The 26,222-nt window shown below is 42.4% G+C and overlaps 2 non-coding genes across 2 annotated transcripts; one reads left to right on the forward strand and one right to left on the reverse strand.

Moving 5' to 3' along the window:
* The first annotated feature begins 11,024 nt into the window (after positions 1 to 11,024).
* Positions 11,025 to 11,131, forward strand: LOC145637583 (small nucleolar RNA R71). The gene has a single exon (XR_014114351.1). It is a non-coding gene; the product is annotated as a small nucleolar RNA R71 (small nucleolar RNA).
* An 11,570-nt stretch (positions 11,132 to 22,701) lies between these two features.
* Positions 22,702 to 22,807, reverse strand: LOC145637573 (small nucleolar RNA R71). Its single transcript, XR_014114341.1, has one exon. It is a non-coding gene; the product is annotated as a small nucleolar RNA R71 (small nucleolar RNA).
* Positions 22,808 to 26,222: the final 3,415 nt, after the last annotated feature.

Below are 26,222 nucleotides of genomic sequence, written 5' to 3' on the forward strand. Positions count from 1 at the left end.
TCCAATGCCTTGCTGTTAGTGGAGAAGGAGTATCAGAATCAGGGCATTATTCTCTCTCAAAAGAACTTGGAGGTCCAGCAAGCTCAGGCTGAGAGGAATGCTATGGCTAGTGAGGTGACTACTCTGAGGGAGAGGGCGGACGCCCTGCAGCTCTAGTTAGGAGAATTTCAGCTCACTCAGACCAAGTTGAAGAGCTGTGAAGAGCAGTTGGGGACCTCTCAGGCCAGGGTGCAGACGTTAGAGGCGGAGATTGCAAATCTGCGAGCTGGACACATAACCGAGCTGGAAGCTGCCAGGAAAGAGGCACTCAAATCTTTTGCGCTCTCCCCTGCTTTTTTTAAGCTATTGGTTGATCGCCATGATGGTGGATGAGAAGCTGCGGCTCGGTGTGTTAGCAACCTGTATTGTGAAGGAGGGGAGCAGCAGGCTCACTTCAATGCTTTCTGCGCTAAGGTTTAGGCTGTAGGCGAGGCTGGTTTGTTTGATCTCCCTACTAAGCACCCCCGCGTTGCTGGCTGCAAGATTCCCAACCAAGCTATGCTGAACTTGGAAGTTCCTCTCGGCCTGACGTTGCTGCGGCTATTAGAGTGGAGTCCTTGGCAGGTGATCAATAAAGGTTATGGCGGGTGTCACCCTCTTACTCTAGTATAGTTCCTCTGAGTTTCCCTCACCCAGATCTGTTGTAACTAGGTAGTTTTTGTTATTATCTATGGGGTGTATAGCCGCCAAAGATTATGTTTCCCTGTGTCTTCTTAGAATACTTTGTCTTTCGTTGCTGGGTCTGCCCAGCTTAACTTAAATTTGTGGTTTCTTGACCTTACTTGCTGAGTGTTTCCTTGTCCTGGTGGACGAGGGCTAAGCTTTGCCTATATTGTAACTGAGCTGCTGAATGTTTACTCTCCCCTAGTGGGCAGGGGTTCAGCTTTATATTGTATGCACTTTGTGATCTTCTTCTGTAGTTTTTCCTGCTATTTATTTCGTTGCCTGCACATTTGCCTAGAACTAAGTACTCCATAGCAGTATCTAGATCTTTTAGCATAGCAGCTTCTTTATTACATTTGGTGAAGCCTCGTAGGTTGGGCCTCCCTGTCTTCTTAATTTGGCTGCTGAGTGCTTCTTTGCTTCTTTGTTCTCTACTGTGCTTTGGCAGGAACTTTAGTGAATTTTATTCTTCCTGTTCTATTTGTTTTGAGAGCTTATGCATTATGCACTCTGTTTAACTCTGATAGAGGTTTGCTTGCACGCTGGCTAGTTTATTCGATTGTTGCCTGTCGTGGCGTTATTCCGCTTGCTTTGTTGAGACTTATTTGTGTCAATCAGCTTTCTATTGCTCGTCTTATGTCATTCAGCTTGTTTTGCTGCGACTTGTTTTGTGTCGTTCAGCTTGTTTGTGATGTGACTTGTTTTATGCCGTTCAGCTTGTTTGTGCTACGACTTGTTGTTTTATGCCACTTACTTCTCTTCGTAAGGGCTTATTGTATGTCTATCTCCCTCTTTCCTCTCCCCCCTTAAAGAGATGAGCTAGGTAGGACTAAGAGAACCTTAGTGTTGCCCACGTAGCTCATCTTCTTCGTTTCCCTTTATCTCCCCTGATCAAGTTGAACGTGTTGGGCCTCCCCCTCAGGCGTCCCCGAGGTGCGCCCTGTTTTACTTTGAGCAGGTGAGGTGAGGTCTCAGGGAGGGATGCGTTAACTTGCCACGTTGCACTGGGGTGCTTTTTGCCTCTAACAAGTGTAGGAAACATACTCCTCACGTAGAGGCTCGTATTTCATTAAATAAAAATGACTTAAATGCCTTAATTAATATAACATGAACTAGATAGAGTTTTTGCAGAATTGAAACGACTATCCTTGTTTCTTCTTAATTTTATGCTTCTCAAACAAAATATTTCTTTAACACATCAGCATTGAAACTGTTTCTTAGACCTAACCTTCTTGATCTGCGAGGAGGAATGCACCTGGTCCTACCTGCTCGTGAATGATGAAAGGGCCCTCCCAGTTCGCTGACAGCTTTCCATGTTGATTTCCTCTTCCCACTGCTGTTGTCCTTCTAAGGACTAAATCTTCGAGCAGGAGCTCTCTGTGCTTGACTCTCTTGTTGAAAGCTTTGGAAATCCTGCTCTTCTGGGCTGCCAGCTTGAGAGCTGCTTTTAGCCTTACTTCTGGCAGGAAGTCTAGCTCTTCCAGCATGCGCTTTTCGTTTCCTTGTTGTTCATAGTGTTGTATTCTCAGGATGGGAATTTGCACTTCTACTGGGACGACTTCATCAGCCCCGTAGGCTAAGGTGAAAGGGCTTTTACCAGTAGATTCCTTTTCTGTGATTCTGTTTGCCCATAAGACCTCTGGGACTAAATCCGCCCACAGGCCCTTGTATTCTTCCAGCTTCCTCTGCAGGGCTGTCAGGATCAGCTTGTTTGCTGCTTCTGCCTGGCCATTACTCTGCGGGTGGAAGACTGAGGCACTTGCGTATTAGGTGCCCATGTCCTCCAGGTAATCCTTGATCGTGTCGCAGTTAAATTGGCACCCATGGTCAAAGACTATGCACTGTGGCACCCCGAACCTTGTGATGATGTTTTTCCATATAAACGTCCTCACTTGGGTTGCCTTTATGTACTTTGTCGGTTCAACTTCTATCCACTTAGTAAAATAATCTACCGCCACTATGAGGTACTTTCTGCCCACTGACCTAGTGGTGAATGGTCTCAATATGTCCATTCCCCACTGAGAAAATGGGATCGGGCTGAGGATTGGGGTTAGATCATTTGCTGGATGGTTTATGACTGGGGAGTACTTTTGACACTTGTCGCATTTTTTCACGTATGCCAACGCGTCTTGAGCTAGGGTCGGCCAATATGCACCCCTTCTTAGAACTTCCACCCCTAATGCCTTTCCACCAATGTGATTGGCACATATTCCTAAGTGGGCTTCTTCCATAATGCTTTCTTGCTCCCACTCTAGGATACACCTACCTCAGCAGTGGCTTTGAGAAGCCTTTCTTGTTGAGCTCTCCATTCATCACCACATACCAATTGGCTTCTTTTCTTCGCCTATAATTAATCGTCGGGCAGTGAGCCATGAACTTTGTATGCCAGAATATCCGCGAACCAGGCTCTCTGTTGCCCAATGTAGTTTACCTGCTCCTTTTCAGCAATAGTGCTTTCCTCGAGGACTTCAACCATCACTGTCCTTGTAAGTCTCTGTAGTGTGGAGCTGGCTAACATTGATAAAGCGTCAGCCTGGGAGTTTCCTGCTCAGGGGACCAAGTCTATCTGAATGTGAACTAGCTGGGCTGCCAACTCCTTTACTTTAGTAACATATTTCAGCATGGCGGCTTCTCTAATCTCATACGCTCCTTGCAGTTGGATGGCGACGATCTAAGAATCAGTCCGCAAGTGGACTTTGCGGGCTCCGGCCGCGATGCTCATGCGCAGGCTGACAAGGTAAAGTCGTATCCCCTAATCAAAAGTAATTCCTAAATCCTCTAACTAATGTAGATAGGGAAGTAGAAAGGGTCGAATCCACAGAGAAACGAGTCTTTCTATTCCTAATTAATTAATATAATCTAGATTATCAAGTAACCAATATTTATATTTGAATAATAAACTAAACTACGGAGATCAAGAATAAGGAGAAAATAATGTATAAAAGGATCTAGGGCATAGGTTCACCAATAAATAATATTCCAGGGTTGAATATAATAAGCTTTCATCAATGCATAATTAATCAGATTATAAAAGGCTTTCGCTACGTATTATAATCACACAATTAATTTACCGGTATCAAATCTCATCTTTCGAATCTCGACCTAACCATTTATAAATTAACCTGCCCATTGAAACTAGACCTAAACATTAATTCTCATCTGTCGAATCTCGAATCAATATTGTCAAACTCATGCATAAAAGATCTGCGCAAATCTAGTCACAGAGCATTAAACCAATCAATAGGAAATTAATCTAGCATTGATAATTAACAACAATTAATTACCCCTTCATATTATTTAAGGATCCCCATAAACCCTAGAAATAAAACTACTCACACATAATAGAAACTAAACTAATCAAAGCAATAAAGCAAGACATAATTAAAGGAATAGAATAAATGACTAAGATTAAGAGAAGAGAAATAGTTACCAAACAAATCTGGAATTAAGAGTAGATTAAGAACAAAGGTTTTAGAGGGAGAGAATTTAAGAAAACAATTAAGAGAGTAAAGAAAGAGTAAAAAGGAAAGAGAGAGAGAGCTAAAATCGTATTACGGAGGAGTATTTATACTCCGTACAAATCCTAAATTAAAACAAACTTAAACGACGCTAATCGTCTCCTAATAAATACACGCGCCCGATCGGGCGAGGCACCGCCCAATCGGGCGCACCTTTTTGCTCTTCAATACGCATCTCGCGCTCGGCCGGGCGCGTCACCGGGCGCCAACCTTAGCTTCTCCCGCCCGGCCGGGCGCGCCTCTGAGCGCCAGCCTCTTTGGCCGGGCGGCTCTCTTGGGCCACTATTTGGACTACGATTGGGCTCCAATTCTTCGGGCTAATCTGGGTTTCCTCTTCCGGTCTTGAATACTCGGTCCAAATGCCCCGGTATCACCTATACCGAGCCCTTAATTACCGGTTCGATGGCCCTAACCAGCCCTGGGCTATAAAATCGGGTCGTGTTTCTCCAATTCTCGTGATTGCTCCAAAATATCTCGAGAAAATACTCCAAAAGCACAAATCCCTGCAGAAGTCAACCAAATCTACGAAAACACTAGAAAACACCAATTAGTAATAAAAGTGGCTCTAAAGAGCCAAAAACACTACTAATTACGACCAAGGGACGGGGATAAAATACTATATAAAATAGACGCATCAAACTCCCCCAAGCCAAACCTTTGCTTGTCCCTAAGCAAAGATCTCATCAATGAATCAAAAAATATGCTTCACCCCAAAAGTAAAAATCAAGCACAAACGATCCAGGGTAAATCAAATAAACATGCTTCAAAATAAACCAATCAATCCATCTAATTACCAATCTTCCCTAAAAATTGTCAAACAGAGCAAACCACAAGAGCATATAGAATTCAAGACTAGTGCTCACGCACTCAACTAACTCTCACTTTTGTGGCGAGTAAAAGATGTACTCGATCGCTCTCCATCCAACCCCTTTATGTGAACAATGCCCTCCCAACTCACACTCTCGTGTGTATAAAACAATGAACGCTCAATCCTACTAGTCGACTCGAAATATGCCAAATCATAACTTGCATTGATAAGCAACACTTTCACATTCATACAATTCTATGCACAAAGGTTGGAAGGTCTTTAAAGTTTGTAATGTTAGGCTAGGGTAAAGGGTAGGAATCATTTGGGAACAAGTGAGAGAAAAGCTATGCTTAAGGGAGCAAATCCTATCAAAACCCATGATCAAAATAAATAATGATCAACATCTCCTACATAACCAACTCTAACATCAACCAAATACTCTAATCATAATAAACAATCCCGACTCTTACATATCACTCAAAAAAATATAATAATGAAGAAGTGGAGTGAATAAACAAACTTTATTTCAAAACTTGAATTTTTCATTGAAGCTCTATTTTTCTTTGATCAACCTCCAACTAGAACATTTGAACATTGAACACTTTTCTTTTCATTTGAAGTTCACTTATTTTTTTTCAACATATTTTTTTTTTAACTTCTCTTTTTTTTTCTTCATAACATCATGCTTTATTTTTTCAAGAAAATATAACTCTCAAACTCATCAAAAATAAACATGATCAACAACAAAACAACTTCTCAAAAGCCCACCCAAGCTGTGCAAATAATAAGCACACTACAAACTCCCTCACCTCACTCACTAATAGCTCCCCCAAGCCAAGCTTGGGAGTAGTAACCGATGGGGAAAAATAGGCTTGTAATGTGGCTAATAAACAACAAAAAAGTCAAGGAACCAACATGGGTAGCAAGAAGGGAACAAATGTATCTACAATATCTGGAGGTTACCTAAAAGAACAAATGCCTTCGTCCTCCTCAATGTGCATAATAATGAATCATATAAATATTACTAATAGTTGCAAACCAGTACTCAAATTCATTGACATACCAGGAACTATGGAACTATCACACATTCCTAACCAAATAAACTAGTTAAGCACTATATTCACAAGTAGTTGGACAAAATTGACGTATGTTAAGGTTTCAAGGCAATTAAACATCAAATCATGATTAACTAAACCACAATGCCTATCATCAAATACCAAAAATCAAAACAATTTTCTCAAGTAAGGGGCACAGGGAAGCATAATTTACAATTCATTGGAACGTATTTTTGGATTTTCGTATTTTTCAATTTTTTTTATTTTTTCATATATAAGAAAGCAACAAAACTAACCTAGAAAGCAAGAAATCTATCCTAAGAAAACACACCAAAAATAAAAGAAAAGAGGAAAAGAAATATACCAAATCCAAAATCTCCCCCAAGCTAGAATCAGACGATGTCCTCATTGGCTCGGGAACTAGCCCACCATAGCTAGTCCTGATCATCCTCATCCATCGAGCCAAAACCCGCACCTCCACTGCCACCTACACCACCTGCACCAGAAGAGCTACCACCAAAATAATCAGCATGAAAACTCCCCCCCCCCCCCGCCGGTCCCCCGAAAGGAATGTCTTGGCCGTACCCATAGAAGGAAGAATAGTCAGTGTAAATACCACAGGCAGTGGGATCCCTATCGTATACCTAGGGTGGAGGCTGAAATCAGTCAGGGTGAATAGCATCGTCGGGAATGTTGCCCCAACGAGCATAATCATCATACATAGGGTAGAGAGCTCTACCCTGGTTCCTCTCTAGGTACCCTAACATATGGTCTATGGAGCCAACCATCCGCCTAAGGTCAGTATGGGAATGCTCGATACGTCCCAGGGCCTGACCTATACTCTGAAGGTCCCAAACTGGGTCAGAGTCAACATGAGGGACGAAGAGAGACATGCGAGGTGGAGAGAATGCCACCTCGGGCTGAGGCTGAGGCTGGGGTGGTGGAACTGGTGGTGGTGGTGCCTCCCCCCTAGCGTTGGCAACTAAAACATCATAAGTGTAAGATGGTTGCCCTGGGGGAAAGGCGGTCAAGTCAGGACTGGGTAGGGGAAAGATGGGTAAAGGTTGCTCGCTCCCAGTCCTAATACACCAAAAGGGTGTCTGCTCAACGTCTGATCGCACCCAACCCAACTCCTCTAGGTACCTAGTGCTCATGTAGGTGTCAGTTCCACAGTTGGTCATCTGGTGGGGGTCTAGCCTCTACAAAACCGGTCTTCTTAATATCTATCCTAGTGATAAGGCCACCTAGACGGATGGGGGTAGTAGAGGTGTTACTAGCCGTAGCATGCCTAGCTAAGTGATAGATGATATACCTAGCTATGTTAAGCTTCCCGAATCCGATCACATAATGACCAATAACAGCAATTTCATTGGTCTGACAGTTATGGGGCTCGTTCCTACCTAAAAAGCTAACACCAGCAAATCGTTGCCAAACTTTAGGAACGGGGTGATGGATTGGTTTAGCACTAGCATGTTGGGCGTTAGGCGCCGGCAAACTAGTCAAGGCAGTATAAATGTCATTAATTTTGTATTCAGCATGCCATTGGTGAGGCAAATCAGGTTCCAAATCAAACAATTTACAAAAATCAACAAAATTTAAAGTAATATTTCTATTATTTAACCTAAAAATTAATTTTGGCCCATTTTTATGGCTATAAACATGCAAAGAGGAAAGAAATTCACAGGTTAATTCACGATAAGTTGCATAATGCATATCAAAGAATTTCCTTATACCAATATCGTTCAAAAATCTCCTAACATAATCATGTAAACCTAATGCTTCTAAATTAGGGCGGTGTAACCACCGTGAAGGAATTACCTCACGCCCGTAGAGTTGCTCAAGTTTTTCCTTCTGTTTCGGGGTTGCTATTTTGATCGTCGGCCAATGCGGTAGTTGCAACGCCGGGTCATATTGCTGACTTGAGCTCGAGCTTCCCCCTAGAAGTGTTCTTGCCCTCTTTGCCGCCATTTTTGATATTTTTTTTAAAAATGGGTCAACAAAATATTTGATTGGAACTTGAAGGTTTTGGTGTAGAAATGTAGAGGATGAAGAGGAGATCAAAAATATGTAAAAAGTTTTGGATTTGGGTAAGAAATGTAGGAGAAATCTTAGAGAGAAGGTAGAGAGAATTTGAGTTTTAGAGAGAGAAAGTAATGGAGGAGAGAAGAAATGAAGGAAGAAAGAAGAAAAGAGAGAAGAAAAGGGGCGGACAACCTCGCGCCCAGTCGGGCGCTATGTCGCCCGGTCGGGCGATCTGGATTATTCAACGTGATTAGTTCTCGCGCCCGGTCGGGCAGTATGTCGCCCAGTCGGGCGATCTAAGCCCGAATTTCCTTCAGCTCTCACGCCCGGTCGGGCGCCCTTCGCCCGATCGGGCGATCTGATGATGTAATTTTCGCCTCTTATCGCGCCCGGTTGGGCGAGCTGTACCCGATCGGGAGAACAAAATTGTCCGTATACGACGAATTTCGCGCCCGGTCGGGTGCCCATCGATCGGTCGTGCGAAAATACTCGAATTAAGAACCTAGCTCTCGTGCACGGTCGGGCGAGCTTTGCCCGGTCGGGCCCGAGGCTAATTGACGATTTTCACTTGTTTTCTTCTGTTCTTCAATTTTTGGCTAACTCTTTTCCTTCAAACTTGTAATAGCACTCATCAAACTCATTAAATTCCCTCATCTCTCCTCTCATAAGAAAAAGCAAAGAAAAACTAGTCTATAAAAAAGCATTAAAAATACGGGTTGCCTCCCGCAAAGCGCTGGTTTATCTAGGTCCCGCACGACCTTCTTACCAAGTATAACAACTAGGACCCTTGGCCTAACGCTTGATATGATCGGGCGGTTTCTCACCCGGTCTAGCGGTGTTTAGGCTGCGATGCGGCTTCCTGACATACCTTGTGGGACGCCAAATCACCTTATCTGGTGGATCCTCCTTGACTTGGACTGGGGGATCTTTACTGCTACGCACTAAAGATCCATCTTTGATCGAGGGTTGCTTCAAATCGTCATTGCATTCAACACTTGTAACTCGCTCTGGCGGAACACTAACCGCAGGCTCAAAACGCACAACTTGCTTGATTGGTTCCACCTTTTCATCCTCGAAACCAAGACCAACAGTGTAAAGTGCTCTTTCTATTGCATCGACTTCCTTCTTCCATTTGTCTATCTCATCTGAAAGGGATGCAACACAAGATACCGCCTCTAGGGATCTTTTTTAAGAGCTTGGGGCTTGTTAATTAGAATAATTCTCAACCACATTTACACTAAAACATTTTTCCTCAGTCATGAAGCTTTTAGGGGTATTATTAAGATTAAAAATAACTTTATCATCCCCTACCGATAGTGTTAACTTACCACTTCTCACATCTATGATTGCTCCTGCAGTGTTAAGGAATGGTCTACCCAAGATAATTGGGGTTTGCATATCCTCAACCATATCAAGAATAACAAAATCAACAGGTATATAAAATTTACCTACTCTAACGGGGACATCCTCTAAAACACATAAGGGGTATTTGAAAGAACGGTCGGCCATTTGTAGAGTAATATTAGTAGATTTTAATTTACCCATATTCAACTTGGAACACACAGATAATGGCATGACACTAACTCTAGCACCTAAATCACACAATGCATTATCAATCATTATATTGCCTATATGACAAGGGATAGAAAACTACCCGGATCTTTTAATTTAGGTGGAGACTTATTTTGAAGTACGGCACTACACTCTGAAGTGAAAGCTACTGTCTCTACCTCACTAAAAGACCTTTTCCTTGTCAATATTTCTTACATAAATTTTGCATATGAGGGAATTTGTGTGATTAATTCAGTGAAGGGAACTGTTACCTTCAAATCTTTTACCATCTCCAGGAACTTACCAAACTGCTTATCCAAGTTTGTCTTCAATTGACGATTGGGGAATGGAAGTATGATAATTGGCTTTGGAGCATTATTGCTCTTATCTGGAGTAGCCACCTTCTCTGGAGTCGTACCCTGCAATGTAGAATTAGATGTGTTAGTACTATCCTTTAGCCTTGCATGGCTATTAACTACATTGTTTGGTTTAACGGAATCAAGATTAGCATTATTTAATAAATCAGGTTCATCAACTCTAAGCATAGAGGGCCCTTCATAGTTTGAACTACTTCTTAGAGTAATTGCAAATTCTTGATCCGTAGGCATGGTCGGCTGTGCCGGCAGAGCTCCTGGTTGGCGGGCTTGTAGAGTAGCGGAAAGTTGCGCAATTTGATTATCTACAATTTTATTATGTGCTAGAATTTGATCAATTGTCGCATCTCTACTCTCCATGTGCTTTTTAATATTAACCAACATTTCTCTAATTTCCACCAGAGAAGGGTCAGAAGATGAGGAGGATTGCTGTGGTTAGTTCTTCTGGCCAGCATTGGGATGGTAATATTTCTGCTGCTGTTGTTGTGGCGCCTGTGGTTCTTATGGTGGTGGATTCTGAACATTAGTACTCCGGTAGGCAAGGTACGGATGGTTCCGATATCCAGGATTGTAGGTGTTGGAGTATGGGTTATTCTGCCTTTAAGCTTGAAAAACATTAACTTGCTCCACGGAACTCCTGCAATCTTGTTCCCAATGACCTAAAATGCCACAATTTTCACAGAAAGCCTCATTAGAATTATTATTAATCGCAGAAACATTAGCTACATTAGCAGTGCTCAGATTATCTAATTTTTGGCATATAGAGGTCAATTAAGCATGCAAAAAGGATACAGAGTCAACACTACGTTTCCCCTTGTTAGCAAATCCTCTAGGATTCCCATATTGGGAATTGTGTAACGCCATGTCTTCAATAACCTGACCTGCATCTTCAACATCAAGATTCATAAATCTCCCACTAGCTGCAGAATCTAAAATTATTCGACAAGAATTTCCAAGGCCATTATAAAAGGCTTGGATTAACTGCCATTGTGCTAAATTATGGTGGGGGTAGTCTCTTTGTAGATCCTTGAACCTCTCCCAAGCCTCATATAAAGATTCATCGGCTTCTTGAGCAAAGTTCTGAATCGCACTCCGTAGTACGGATGTTCTCTCTGCAGGATAATACTTGTTATAGAAATTCAAAACAAGAGTTTCCCAGTCAGTTATACCAAGTGCAGTTCTATTTAAGCCATTAAACCACAATTTAGCTTTTCTAGTTAAAGAGAAGGGAAAGAGAATCTCCCTGATTTGGTCTTGAGTGACCCCGGCTTGCCTGATGGTGTTGCAATATTAACAATAGTCGGCAATGTGAAGATTCGGGTCTTCACCTTTAGCTCCACTAAATAGCTTCCTCTCTATCATCGTTATAACTTGAGGTTTAATTTCAAATTGAACCCCATCAAGAGCCGGAGTGGTGGTGAGATGTGGAAAATCTGTAAGCTTTGGTTGTGAGTAGTCACTAAGCTTCTTTGGAACCGCCATCTCTGATTCTGCGTCTGATGATACCTCTAAATCGCTAGAACCAGTCGGAGGATCGCGGTGATTATTGTTATTATCACCAGAATCTGCCAGGATTTGCTTGTAGAAATTTTTCTGTCTATGGAAGGAACATTCGATCTCAGGATCGAATGGGATGTACCCTGATCTGGAACACCTGGGCATAAACAAAAACTAGAAGCAAATATGAGATTTGCCTCAGAGAACTAACGCTCTCTGAGACAAAAAAGAAAATAATCTAGACTACAAAAATAATCAGAATGAAAAATAAAACCGTTTCCCCGGCAACGGCGACAACTTTTGACAGGGTAAAGTCGTATCCCCTAATTAAAAGTAATTCCTAAATCCTCTAACTAATGTAGATAGGGAAGTAGGGTCGAATCCATAGAGAAACGAGTCTTTCTATTCCTAATCAATTAATATAATCTAGATTATGAAGTAACCAATATTTATATTTGAATAATAAACTAAACTACGGAGATCAAGAATAAGGAGAAAATAATGTATAAAAGGATCAAGGGCATAGGTTCACCAATAAATAATATTCCAGGGTTGAATATAATAATCATTCATCAATGCATAATTAATCAGATTATAAAGGGCTTTCGCTACGTATTATAATCACACAATTAATTTACCGGTATTAAATCTCATCTTTCGAATCTCGACCTAACCATTTATAAATTAACCTGCCCATTGAAACTAGACCTAAACATTAATTCTCATCTGTCGAATCTCGAATCAATATTTTCAAACTCATGCATAAAAGATCTGCGCAAATCTAGTCACAGAGCATTGAACCAATCAATAGGAAATTAATCTAGCATTGATAATTAACAACAATAAATTACCCCTTCATATTATTTAAGAATCCCCATAAACCCTAGAAATAAAACTACTCACACATAATAGAAACTAAACTAATCAAAGCAATAAAGTAAGACATAATTAAAGGAATAGAATAAATTACTAAGATCAAGAGAAGAGAAATAGTTACCAAACAAATCTGAAATTAAGAGTAGATTAAGAACAAAAGTTTTAGAGGGAGAGAATCTAAGAAAACAATTAAGAGAGTAAAGAAAGAGTAAAAAGGAAAGAGAGAGAGAGCTAAATTCGTATTACGGAGGAGTATTTATACTCCGTACAAATCCTAAATTACTAAAATGACGCTAATCGTCTCCTAATAAATACACGCGCCCGATCGGGCGAGGCACTGCCCGATTGGGCGCGCCTTTTTGCTCTTCAATACGCATCTCGCGCCTGGCCGGGCGCGTCACCGGACGCCAACCTTAGCTTCTCCCGCCCGGCCGGGCGCGCCTCTGGGCGCCAGCCTCTTTGGCCGGGCGGCTCTCTTGGGCCACCATTTGGACTACGATTGGGCTCCAATTCTTCGGGTCAATCTGGGTTTCCTCTTCCGGTCTTGAATACTCGGTCCAAATGCCCCGGTATCACCTATACAGAGCCCTTAATCACCGGTTCGATGGCTCTAACCGACCCTGGGCTATAAAATCGGGTCGTGTTTCTCCAATGCTCGTGATTGCTCCAAAATATCTCGGGAAAATACTCCAAAAGCATAAATCCCTACAAAAGTCAACCAAATCTACGAAAACACTAGAGAACACCAATTAGTAATAAAAGTGGCTCTAAAGAGCCAAAAACACTACTAATTACGACCAAGGGACGGGGGTAAAATACTATATAAAATAGACGCATCACAAGCCTGCCAGCGCTGCCTCGTACTCTGCCTCATTGTTTGATGCTTTGAACTTGAACTTTATGGCGTACTCAAATACATTTCCCTCTGGGGACATCATTGTGACTCTTGCTCCGCTCCCCGTTTGGGTAGAGGATCCGTCTACTTGTACCTTTTGGACCCCAATGTAATCCTCTTTCTCCTCATAGGAGGCTTCCACGATGAAATCTTCTAAGGCTTGTGGCTGGATGGCTGCCCTAGGTTTGACCTCGAACTCATACTCAGAAAGCTCGATGGCCCACTTTAAGAGTCTTCCTGATGCATCCATTATCTGTAACGCTTTTTCTAGCGGGTGATTTGTGATTTGTATTCATGCGCATCAAAGTATGGTTTCAGCTTCCTTGCTGATGTTACTACTGCGAAGTCCAGCTTTCTACCAATAGGTTCCTTTGCTCTGCCTCGGTCAGAACATGGCTGACGAAGTATATTGGCCTTTGTTGCTTTTGTCTTTCTACCAGTAGGACGGCTGCGATTGTCAAAATTGATGCGGAGATGTACAGCTGCAACTTTTCACTCAGCTCCGGGCTGATCATTGTTGGGAGCTTAGTCAGATGCTCCTTAATACCCTCAAAGGCTTCTTTTTCTGAAGCCCTCCACTTAAATTCTCGGTTTCCTTTCAGTAGCTGATAGAACAGTAAAGCCTTGTCTGCTGACTTGCTGATGAACCTGGTCAGCGTGGCCATTCTGCCTGTCAACCGCATAATATCTTTAATGCACTTTTGGCTACGGCAGGCTTAGGACTGCTTCAACTTTTTCCGGATTTGCGTCTATTCCTCTCTCGCTAATCAGGAAACCTAAGAACTTTCCGGAGCTCACTCCGAAGACACATTTCTTCGGGTTTAGTTTGATTTTGTACTTGTTCAAGGTAGTGAATGTTTCTTCTAGATCCATGATATGCCCTGCCTGCGTGACACTCTTAACAATTGAGTTGTCAACATATACCTCAACATTTCTACCCTTCTGGTGTATGAACACTCTATCCATTGTCTTCTGAAAGGTTGACCCAACATTCTTCAGCCCGAAAGGCATAGCTATGTAATTGTATACTCCCCCTTCAGTGATGAATACGGTTTTCTGCCGGTCTGGTTCATGCAAGCTGATCTGATGGTACCTTGAGAAGGCATCCATGAAGCTTAGCAAGGCATGCCCGCTGGTTGAGTCCACCAGCTGGTCAATCCGCGACAGCGGGTAGCAGTCTTTTGGGCATGCCTTGTTGAGATCTCTGAAATCAATACACATTCTCCACTTGCCATTTGCTTTTTTCACCATGACCACGTTGGCTAACCACTCTGGGTAATCGCAAGGCTTGATGAATCCTGCCTCCAAGAGTTTCTCCACTTCCTTCTAGATTGCTTGATTTTTCTTTGTTTAGAAGCTTCGTTTTTTCTGCCTGATTGGCTTTATATCCTCTTTCACATTCAACCTGTTGACCATGATTGCAGGGTCAATTCCGGGCATCTCATCTGCGGAGAATGCAAAAATATCCTTGTTCCTTCTCAGCAGATCTATGAGGTGTACCCCTACTCCCGGATCGATGTCTTTCCCGATCTTCACCGTTCTTGAGGGGTCACCCTCTGTGAGCTCAACTGTGACATGCTCTCCACTAGGGAGTGGCCTAGCCATTTCTTCCTTTGCAGGCTAAAAGTTTTTCATTGCTAACTTCTGTTTATCCTTCTCCCTGTGATACTCTTTGCGCTTCCTTTTTCTTGACTTCCTCTCAGCCTGCTCAGCGGGCCTCCGCTCTGAGGTTGGTTGACCGCCCTTCATTAGTTGTGTAGGCCATGGCGAGGTGGTAGGTGGATACCACTTTGTCTATCTTGTGAATGATTGGTCTGCCCATGATCACATTATAGGGCGAAGGAGAATTTATAACAAGGAATTCTGCTCGAACATCACGCCTTTTTTACCTCTCCTCTACTCGCACTGAGAGCTCAATTATACCTTCGGGGGTCAATCCTGATGCATTTAACCCGGTGACTTCATAACTCACCCTTTTCAGATCCTTCTTGTCCTACTTCAGCTCGTTGAACGCGCTGATGTATATGATGTTGGCTGAGTTGCCTCCATCTATCAATATCCTATCCACCTCCGAGTTTGCGATTCTCATTTTCACTACCAATGGATCATCATGAGGGTAAATTATGCCTTCCTGGTCATATTCGTCAAACGTGGCTCACGGCTGCGGGGGAAGGGGTGGCCATCTACGCCACTCATTGTAGTTTATCTGGTGTATCATCGCCCGCAGATCAGCCCGTGCTTTGTTCACAGTTCCTCCATGCACAGTCCTCCACTAATCACATATACTCTGCCCTCGGGCTTACCATCTCTGTCTCTGTCCCCTACAGGACCCCCATGACCCCCTCTACGGTCAGCGCGGCTTGTTCTATCCTCGTCCCTCCTTCTGGGTGGATCATCGCGCTACTTCAACTGATTAAGGTACCCTCTCCTGACAAGATCCTTTATGTTATCCTTTAAGTGTGTGCATTCATCTGTGGTATGGCCATGATCTCTGTGAAAGTCACACCACTTGCTGGTGTCACTGTGTCTATTGACCATCCTTGGGGGTCTCTGCCACTAATCATCACCTTTGTTCACGCTAAAGATGTGAGATCTTGAGTGGGTTAGCGGGGTATATTTGTCGAACCTTCCAGGTCTTGGCCCTCTCTTTGGATCTGACCTTCTCACCCCCACTGCCCTGTCCGCTTCCTTGCGGCTTTGCTCAGCCCTGCTTGGCTGGTCAACCCTGGGTGTGTTCTCTTCCCGGGTAACCTCTGCTCGCTTAGCTGAGTTACCCGATGCTTTCCTACTCAGCATGGCTCTGTCTGTTTCGTCTGCCTTGATGAACTCGTGCGCTTTATCCAGCGCTTTAGCTAGTGTTTTGAGGCTCTTAAGCCCCATAAACGCTCTGAATGGCGAGCCTAGTAGCAAGCCGCTCTGCATTGCTAGCAGCGCTACCTCTTGACTCATATTTGGAATGGTTGTTGCCTCCTTGTTGAATCTGGTGATGAACTCCCTCAGGGGCTCGTCCTTTTCCCTAAACTAACGACATCAGCTCAGTTGTCATCTTAGTTCAATCTACCAGGGTTATAAAATGCTCCATGAACATTCTTTTCAGCTGGTTATACGAGTACATGGGACATTTGGGAATGGCTCCATACCACTCCGCTGCCAGCCCCTCTAGGGTTGGCGGAAATGCTCTACACCAAACTGAGTCCGTCATAGTGTAGAGTACCATGTGGTTCTCAAAAGCTGATATGTGGCTCTTAGGTGTTGTGGTTCCATTGTATCTGCAGCTCGGCATCTTTACTTTGTCCATTGGTTCCTCCATAATCTCCCGGCAAAACGGGGAATCATCTGGAACAACCTGGATTCGCGCTCCCTTATCTCTTTCCGGGCTGGGTCCTCGCTCTTAGGCTGGTGACCTGTTGCGGGGGACTCGCATCTCCGGGCTGATCTGAGCCGGGGTTACTTCCTCCACGCTCCATTCTCGGTTCAAATTACGAGCTTCCAACTCTAATACCTTCTTCCTCAGCTGAACGAGCTCTTTTTGCTCGGGGGGAGGGCTAAGGACGCCGGCTTCTTTACTGCGGGCTCCGCAGTTGCCGTTGTCAATGACGGGCTCGCCCCCTTACCCATATTGGTAAGGACCGCCGTCATTGCTGCCAGCAGTTCCTTACTGCAATTAGAAAGGTTCTGCAAGATGGCTGGCATGTTTATGGGATGCAGTTTCTGGGGTTACAGGTGCTAAAACAACGGGCTCATTGTTCGTGCCTGTTAACGACATTCCGTATTTGAAAATGGAATTGGATCCTGTCGGATCAACTGGTTTCGACGCCGCTTTAGCTGCAGCTGACGTTGATCCGATGGGGTTGGATTTCTGTGAGATGCTCGATTTGGGATTTCCGATGGATCCTTTTGGATCGAGGGTTACTGAGGGTGTTTTTTGTGGTGTTTTGTTGGTCTCATTGGCTTTGGATATGGGTGTTTGTACAGCTTCTTCTCCGGCCATGGTGGTTTGTTAACTAGTCCCTAGCTTAGTTGGTGAACCTCAGGTTAGATGATCCTTCCCCTCCTTCTAGCGTCAATTGATCCAGGTGTGGATCCAAGGGTTCTACTGGGTGAGCTGGGTCCCGTCAACAACCTACACACAGCAGCATACGTAAACTGCCCTCGGGGGTGTCTCGAGGAATCCCCCTCCAAAGCTTAAGTTAGAGAGTGTTTAGAGAGAGAATGTGTACTTAGAGAGATATAGAATGTGTTATAACTTGAGTGTCTAACCTCTTTTCCGTTGTACTTTACCCTCTATTTATAGGCGTACCATCTCCTTCATGGAGAGTTCAGCCTGGTCAGTCCTCTCCATTAGGTTGATGAGCCCTCCTTAATCGCTTTCTTGGCAGTGAGTGTGCACCCTGGGGGCTGGGCGATAGTTTAGCGGGAGCTATCCTATACATACATACATACATACATACATACATACATACATACATATACATATATATATAATTGAGATCATATGAGAATTAAACTCAATAATGAGAACTAGGAACTTATCTGAGTCATTGGTTCATTTGATCCGACGGCTGAGATGTTGTCCGCCTTTTTTCTTAAGTAATGGCATTTTGGTAAATCTAATATATCCAGAGTTCAATTCGTTTTTGTGTTGCCATCACTAACTTCTTTATACTTTCTCTCTCATCCTATGGATTCTCTTTCTGGCGATTATTTTTTCCTTCAATCTTCGCACCGTAGTCTTTGATTTGGTAAATAAAATTTCTTAGCTAGTTATTTTCGGTGATCAAAAGTAAGTTGTTTGATTTTCTTTTCCCCTTTATTTTTCTTTGATTTTTTTTTTTTTTGAATATTAGTTTTAAATTTTTATCAATGAATAGTGTTCTTCAATTACTGATTTATATAGATTTTAGTTTGATGTTTTAGTCAGTTCTGTATTTGTGATTTCGATTGATGAATTAGAGTATTCTTGTGTTCTTAATTGTTAATTTTCAGTATAATCTAAAAGTTTTTTTTTCTTTTAGGGTTTTAATCTTGTATGATTTTGTTTGGTTTTCATTATACATTTTTATTCTCGTATAAGTATTATTGTATACTTTGAAAGATGTATGGGTTTCAATTCGAGTTTGCCCTTAAATTTTAATATGAATATCAGAAGGCTTGTGTGTGTGTATGTGTGTTTTTTTTTTATTGCTTTGATTTGTTGCATGCCAAGTGTTCGATGAAATGGCTGACTTAATGGAATGAATGTTGTGCTAGACTGCTTGCTCAGGTCTTTAAATTAGTACAATTGTAATTCGCATTACAAATTAATTGTCTACCCAAATTGTAATTTACTGTGTACATATGTGATGTGTGGAATAAGGATGTCAAAATAATGGAAAGTTGCTTCTTGATCAATAGTGTGACATTGTTGATCATTTGCGTTGTGTGCAACATATTGCCAACCTTGCTGGATTTTACAGTCTATCGCTTCTAACTTTTCCTTGAATGGCTAAAGGTGAAATCTCCTGTTGGCTCTTATCTTGTCAATAAGCCTTTTTTAATATACCAAATCAAAAATTAGTTCTGAAACATTAGACCTGCCCTTTTTGTTATATAGCATGATTAATTTTTTAAGATATTTTGATTAACTTTTGACTTTTTACTATTTACTTTTGAATTGGCCTAATATATATTTACAGTTCATGAATTAAGAGCCTCTTTATTCTAGATTAATTAGTTAATTACATATATATACTACTAGGTATCTATACTAGACAAGGGTGTGCGTAGTTGTGTGGCTAGATTAATTACATCTATACTACACTTTGAATGGGCTTGATTTCCCATATTGCTTGTGTGTGATGAGGTAGAAGTAGATGACACTGGACTATTACTGACATCCCAATGGTCTGTAAGCTTCCAAACTCCGCCAGTTCTTTCTGGGAAGTTGAAACATCAATCTAGGTGTCAATAGAAAAATAGAATCACTGCAAGTAGTGCAACCAACACTAGTCCACAATCTGCCATTTTCTTCTATGCCTCGCTAATTGCTTTATTTTTCAATTGTGACTGTTTGGGCGTGTGTGTAGTGTGCAGTGTGTAGTGTGAGGCTATTAGCACAAGAAAACACATATGGATAGGAATATCCAAAACTAAGAAAACAAATGCTACCTTTAGATGCTTTTCTTATTAGCTTTTGAGGATTTTTTATTTACTTTTATGTTATTTTTAGTTACTTTGAAATTTTGATGAGTGGCATTTGTAGGGAAATATAGGTACTACGCAGCGGAAATAATCATGAATTATATTCATATAGCACCTAACCAAGGATCTCATGCATAACACATAAAGAGTAAGAATAATACCTTTGAAGCGTGATTCCACTAGCAATCGAGCAAGAACAAGGGAGACAAAGAACCTCAAACGTGATTCCTCTACTTGGTCCACAGGCACGGATTAAGACCTCAACTAATGCTAGTTAGTCGCGATCGAACTCTTCAATCGACCTTCTATGGAGAAGTATGAGTAACGAACTAGTCACGAACCACCGCGAGCACCACCAGGAGTGGACGGCCGCAAGTCCAAGGGGGGAGGAGAGGGGTGCCGTGAGAGAGAGAGAGAGAGAGAGAGAGAGAGAGGGAGGTGAGGGTTTTGGGATTTGGTTGCCTTGATTCACAATTGACTGTGAGTTAATTGTGACTCCTGTGTATTGCAACCCTAGGCATTGATCTTATTTATAGATCATATCCATAAATAAGAGTCCATGTCCAAGCCCAATTTATAATCCCAATCAAACTACACTAGCCCAATCCTATTCATGATCAGTTAAATACTCATAAGGCCCAATAATCAGCCTCTTTCTTGCTTAACCCAATACCTTTGTGTGTGACCTCATAGGATCCATTCTAGCGGGCTTTGGGCTATTTTACTAGCCCTAAGATCATCTCTCATAGTCTAGCAACAGATGATGACGCCCCAAGAGAACGAACTTATTATCTCCATTATAGTGATCCTTGATATATCTAGTAATTGCACTTATCGAAGACATAACTCCTTCAGCATTTATGTCACTCTTTTATCCTTTTTCTTTAAGGATTCTCCCCTCATTTGGCACTTGTTTGAGCCCTTTTCAAGCACTTTGTCTTAGCTTTGCTATGCCTTGTTTCCCTTTTGTGTTTCCTCTTCTTTTCCTTTCTTTTTTCTTTGCTTTGTCGCTTTCCCCTCTCTACTATACTTATGTTTGTGTATGAGTGTTTGAGTAGGTTGAATGGAGTGCTCCTGTGGTCTCGCTCGATGCTTAGTTCACCCTTTGAAGTGCATTGGAATAGGAGAAGAGAGGAGCTGGACTTGAAGAAGAGCCCGCAGTACATAGAGGAGCGCCCGCTCACCCCATGGGAGCGACCGCACCATTTGCTTCCTTCCCAGCCCTGCTTCACAGCCTAGAGGAGTGCCCGCTCCCCCCCTGGGAGTGGCCGCACCATTTCCTCCATTTCAGCCTTGTTTCACAGGCTTATGGAGCGCCCGCTCACCCAGAGAGGAGCGTCCGCTCCGCACCCTCGAGCGCCCGCTCCTGTCTGGGAGAGCGCCCGCTCCACTATGGCGATTTCCTTGAGTAGTACCCTCTAGAGCGTCCGCTCCCCCTCGATGGAGCGGCAGCTCTCGTGGGTATTTCCGTGCACTTCTAATCCTTATTTAGGGTAATGTGAGGAGCATATAAATACCCCTAGGATTTTAATGAGATGATTATGTACATTTTTAGCCCTAATCTAGAGAGAGAAACACCATTAGTTTTCATTTGGTGGAGAGAGAAAGTGTGGATTTCTTCATTGATGAACTTGGATTTTGAAGAAGAAGCTTGTTTGATACTTTGTAAATCTTCAACTTCAATTAATGAGCAATCTCTTACTCTCTTTCTTTACTTTTGCATTTAGTTTTGTTTGCTTACTTTGATTTTCCTTCTTTGATTATTGATCATGTTGAAGCTTATTGATTTGATGATTGATAATGTTTTCAATATGATTTGTGAGTAGTCACCTAGCCAAGGGTGTGGGGATGGTGTAGTTGCTAATTGTTCATGCTTATAATATTGGGATTGAGTTGTTTGTGATTAAACCTTTGCATATTTGATATTCTTTAATCTTCTTGCAAGTGCACATTGTTGGTTGATTAAAGGTGAATCTTTGCTAACATGAAACGGAAGTTGACTTAGTTTAGGTTCATTATTATCAATTGTTCTTTGATTGCACCTCCTAATATATGGTTCTAGTGTGGAAACATAGAGGCTATGTTAGGAGAAGCCGATTAACTCCAGAAGGAGATTAGATTGGATTTAGTTTCGATATTCATGTATTCTTAGTTCACTCTCAATTTGCTTTCATGTTATTGCATGTTCAAATAGCATCCTCTTCTACCCACTCCCCTTGGTGCCTAGTTATATTTATTTTAATCCATTTTGTTCTTAGTTTGATCTCCTAGTTATTCACATTTCTTGTTTCGAGATAGCTTAGATTCTAAGTAATGAATGCTGTGTTTATGTATTTCTCCCTGTGGTTCGACCCCTCTACTTGCCCTGTACTCGTATTAGGTTAGTTGAGTGTTATAAATTGTATTTGACTTAGGTGTAGTTGTTTAACGACGCAATTATATCCTTTGTCAAATTGGCTCCGTTGCCGGGGAGACGGCTTCCATTGCTATTTCATTGCTTTATTTGAGACAATCTCATTTCTTATTTGTTAGTATTTGCTACTTTTTGTTACTTGCCAGTGCTTACGTTCTCCTTAGCTTTGTTGTATGAACAGAGGACGAACCCGCTCAAGGTCTTTGATTCCCATCGATCCGGAGCTAGAGAGGTCTTTGTCCCTACTTCGAAGAGAAGCGATAGCAAGGAGTAGAAATTCTCACACCCCTACGAAAGAAGGAGTAAGAGAATTGGAAGATACTCTACCCTCTTCACCCTCAAGTGAAGAGTTAGATAGCCCTAATTCACCATCAAGCCCGGGAATCAACCCTTTTTCAACCTTTATGTCCGAGAGTGAAGAAGGTTCTAAAATGGAAGAGAATACACCTTTGAGTCGTCTTGGGGCTCCCGAAGCCTTTAGAGCACAAAGTGGGATCCTAACTCCTACCACTCAAGCCAACAATTTCGAAATCAAGCCCAATTTGATTGCTTTGATAGAGAGGAAACAATTCTCGGGTGGAAAGTTCGAGAGTTCTCATGAACACTTGAAAGAGTTTGAGAAATATTGTGACACAATCAAAGCCAATGGAGTGACTCAAGAATATATTCGCCTCAAGATGTTTCCATTTTCTCTAATTGGGAGAGGTGTAGAATGGTTAGAGAAGGAGGTTCCCCCTAACTCTCTCACAGCATGGGACCAAGTAACTACGGCTTTCTTGAGGAGATTTTACAACCATAGGAAGACCGCCGAGGCTCGGTCTTTGATCCAAGGTTTTTGCCAAAAGAGTGGTGAGACTCTAAGTGCGGCATGGGACCGATACAAAGAGCTTCAACGTCAATGCCCACACCATGGGATACCCAAGTATCAACTCATTCACACTTTCTATGGAGGTCTCACACCTCAAGGGAGAACAAGCCTAGATGCCGCGGCCGGCGGTCCGATCATGAACAAAGGAGAGGATGAAGTGGAGTGCATCATAGAGGAGGCCGCAAAACACTATGATGATTGGTATGAGGGAGAAAGGGATGGTACTTCTAGCAAGGGTGTTTATGCATTGGAGCAAGCCAACGCAATCAACAACCTCTTTACCCAAATCTCCAAAATGACCAAGCAAATGGAAGAATTGATGAAAGAAAAGTCTAATCCTCATGGTAATACCTCCCCTTAAACCAAGGGAGGCAATGGTATGACCACTTCTTCCCCCTCTTCTTATAATAAATGCCTCGAGGATGCATGTTTTGCTCTAATTGTGAAACCTATGATCATGATACCTCCCATTGTGTGTATGCTTGTGAATTTCAACCCCCTCCCCATGAACATGATGATAATGTGGAAGATGTCAATGGTATGAATTTTGCTCCTAGAATGGGGAATGTAAATCAAATGGGCAATTGTAATCAAGGTGGAAACCGTGGTTGGAACCAAAGCCGTGGTGGTTATGATAACCAATACTATGGTGGGGGAGGCCCTTCCAATTTCAATGGAAGAAGCTACTCTAACCAAAGGGGGTATGGTTATCAAAACCAACAACCCAATTCCCGATACCATGACCATCAAAATCAAAATTTTGGTGATCAAGGTAACATGGGAAACAATCAACAAAGCAATGTTCCTAACCAAGGCACCAGAGGCAATAGGGGTCAATATGTTTCTAACTATGCCCAAACCAATAGGCCTCCGGCTTTCCATCAACCCCAACTTCCTCCACCTCAACAACCTCTTCAACTTGAAGCCCCTCCAAATGATCCCGTGATGGCTAAGCTAGAGGCTATAATGAAAATGCATGACGAGGATAAGAGGAGGAATGAAGAGAATAGGAGGAGATATGAGGAGGATAAAAAGCGAACCAATGCTCATATGAAAATGCTTGAAACCCAAATTGCTCAACTTGCATCTAATTCTTCTTCTTCTTCTTCTTCTTCTTCTTCTTCTTCTTCTACCATCCCAAGTCAAGGAGTCAACCCAAAACCTTTGTATACCGTGAAAACTAGGAGTGAGAAGGTAGTAGGGAGTGACCCTTTGGTTGAGGAGGAACCCTAAGAGGAGGTAGAGTTAGAGAGGGGGGGTGAGAGAACCAATGAGCCTTTGAGTGTTGAGAAGGAGAAGGATGTTGAGGTGCCAAAGGAGAAAGAAGCCACCCCCTTGCCCCTAAATCTCCCACCTAGAGAGGAAAGACTACCTTTTCCACAACGATTTGTGAGAGCTAAGCTTGATGCTCAATTTAGGAAGTTTTTGGATGTGATTAAGAATTTGCATGTTTCCCTTCCTTTTGTTGATTCTATGAAACAAATGCCCCATTACTCCAAGTTTTTGAAAGACCTCTTGAGTGGGAGAAGGGAGTGTGAAACGGTGAGCTTGACCGCCAATTGTAGTGCAATTCTTTCCAACAAACTCCCTACTAAATTAAAGGATGCGGGTAGTTTTTCCATCCCCTGTTCTATTAATGGCATTGAATTTGATAAGGCTTTGTGTGATTTAGGATCAAATGTGAGTCGCATGCCCTACTCCGTCTACTAAAAGCTTAGTGTAGGAAACCTTTCCCCCACTAACATTACTCTCCAACTAGCGGACAGTTCCATTAAGTTCCCCATGGGTAAGGTTGAGGGCATTCCCCTTAGGGTAGGAAAGTTCACATTCCCCGTGGATTTCTATGTGCTAGAGATGGATGAGGATGAGAGGATTCCTATAATTTTGGGTAGACCATTTCTAGCTACTTCTAGAGCTATCATCGATGTGAAGGAAGGTAAGATATCCTTGAAAATTGACAATGATTCCATTGAATTTGATTTGAATAATGTCATGCAACAACCCTCCTCAAGTGATGAATGTTTTAGAGTAGATGTTCTTGATACCGTGCTTAATGAATTTTCTCGCTCCCACTTGCATGCTACTAATGATCCTCTTGAAAGTGTGTTGTTGAATGAATCCAAGATAGGTACTCACAAGGAAGACATAAAATTTATGAGGATTTGCTTGAGGAAAGCAAGAGTGAGTGCAAGGATGCGAGCATGGAGGAAGAGGCTTTTTACATCCATGATCTCTTTCAAGTTGAAGAAAGAGAAGAAAGCCCCAATGGTAAGGGAGCACCAAAGGTAGACTTGAAACATCTACCTTTGGGCTTGAGGTATGCGTTTCTTGGTTCTGATGAGTCTTTCCCCGTGATTGTCAATTCTAACCTAACGGAGGAGCAAACCTCCCTCTTGATCAATGTTTTGAGAAAACACAAGAAAGTTTTGGGTTATACCATTGATGATATCAAAGGTATAAGCCCTTCTTTATGCATGCACAAAATTGATCTAGAGGGAGATGCCAAACCCGTTAGAAAAAAGCAAAGGAAGCTTAACCCTTCCATGCAAGAGGTTGTGCGGAAGGAAGTGGCTAAGCTTCTTGATGCGGGAATTATCTACCCAATTGCTCATAGTGATTGGGTATCTCCCGTACAAGTTGTGCCTAAGAAAGGGGGCATGACGGTAGTGAAAAATGATCATGATCAACTAGTTCCCACTAGGCTTGTTACCGGTTGGCGCATGTGTATTGACTATCGCCAACTTAACACAAGTACATGCAAAGATCATTTTCCACTACCGTTCATCGATCAGATGTTGGAAAGGCTTACAAAGCATTCCTTCTATTGTTTGCTTGATGGTTACTCGGGATTTTTCCAAATCTCGATTGACCCCACGGATCAAGAGAAGACGACTTTCACATGCCCCTACGGTACTTATGCGTATCGTAGGATGCCTTTCGGGCTTTGTAATGCCCCCAAAACATTTCAATGTTGCATGATGTCCATATTTACTGATATGATTGAGGATGAGATAGAGGTCTTTATGGATGATTTCTCCGTTGGAGGAGCCACCTATGAAGATTGTCTATCTAATTTATCTCGTTGCTTATAAAGATGTGAGAGGGCTAACCTCGTGTTGAATTGGGAAAAGTGTCATTTTATGGTAGAAAGTGGGATTGTTCTTGGGCACAAAATTTCCCATGCCGGCATTCAGAGCCAAGGTAGAGGTTGTAGACATCTACTTTTAGCCTCCTATCCCGATAGGAAGTGAAATGACGATAAATAAAACCATCTTCGTGTTGGATCAAAGTAAAGAATGCTAATGAATAACTGGTTAAGCCACAAAACACAAAAGACTAGCCCAGATAAAAGAACAAGGCCAACACAAGGTCCAAATTAACTAAACCCGATCATAATTAGGCTTAAGCCCGTGCTTAAAACCCAATAATGACGGATTTAGGAGCGTCTAGGTTAAAATAAAAG

This window comes from Chenopodium album, chromosome 6 (assembly GCF_948465745.1).
Source record: "Chenopodium album chromosome 6, dcCheAlbu1.1, whole genome shotgun sequence".
In the NCBI taxonomy this organism is placed as follows: Eukaryota; Viridiplantae; Streptophyta; class Magnoliopsida; order Caryophyllales; family Amaranthaceae; genus Chenopodium; species Chenopodium album.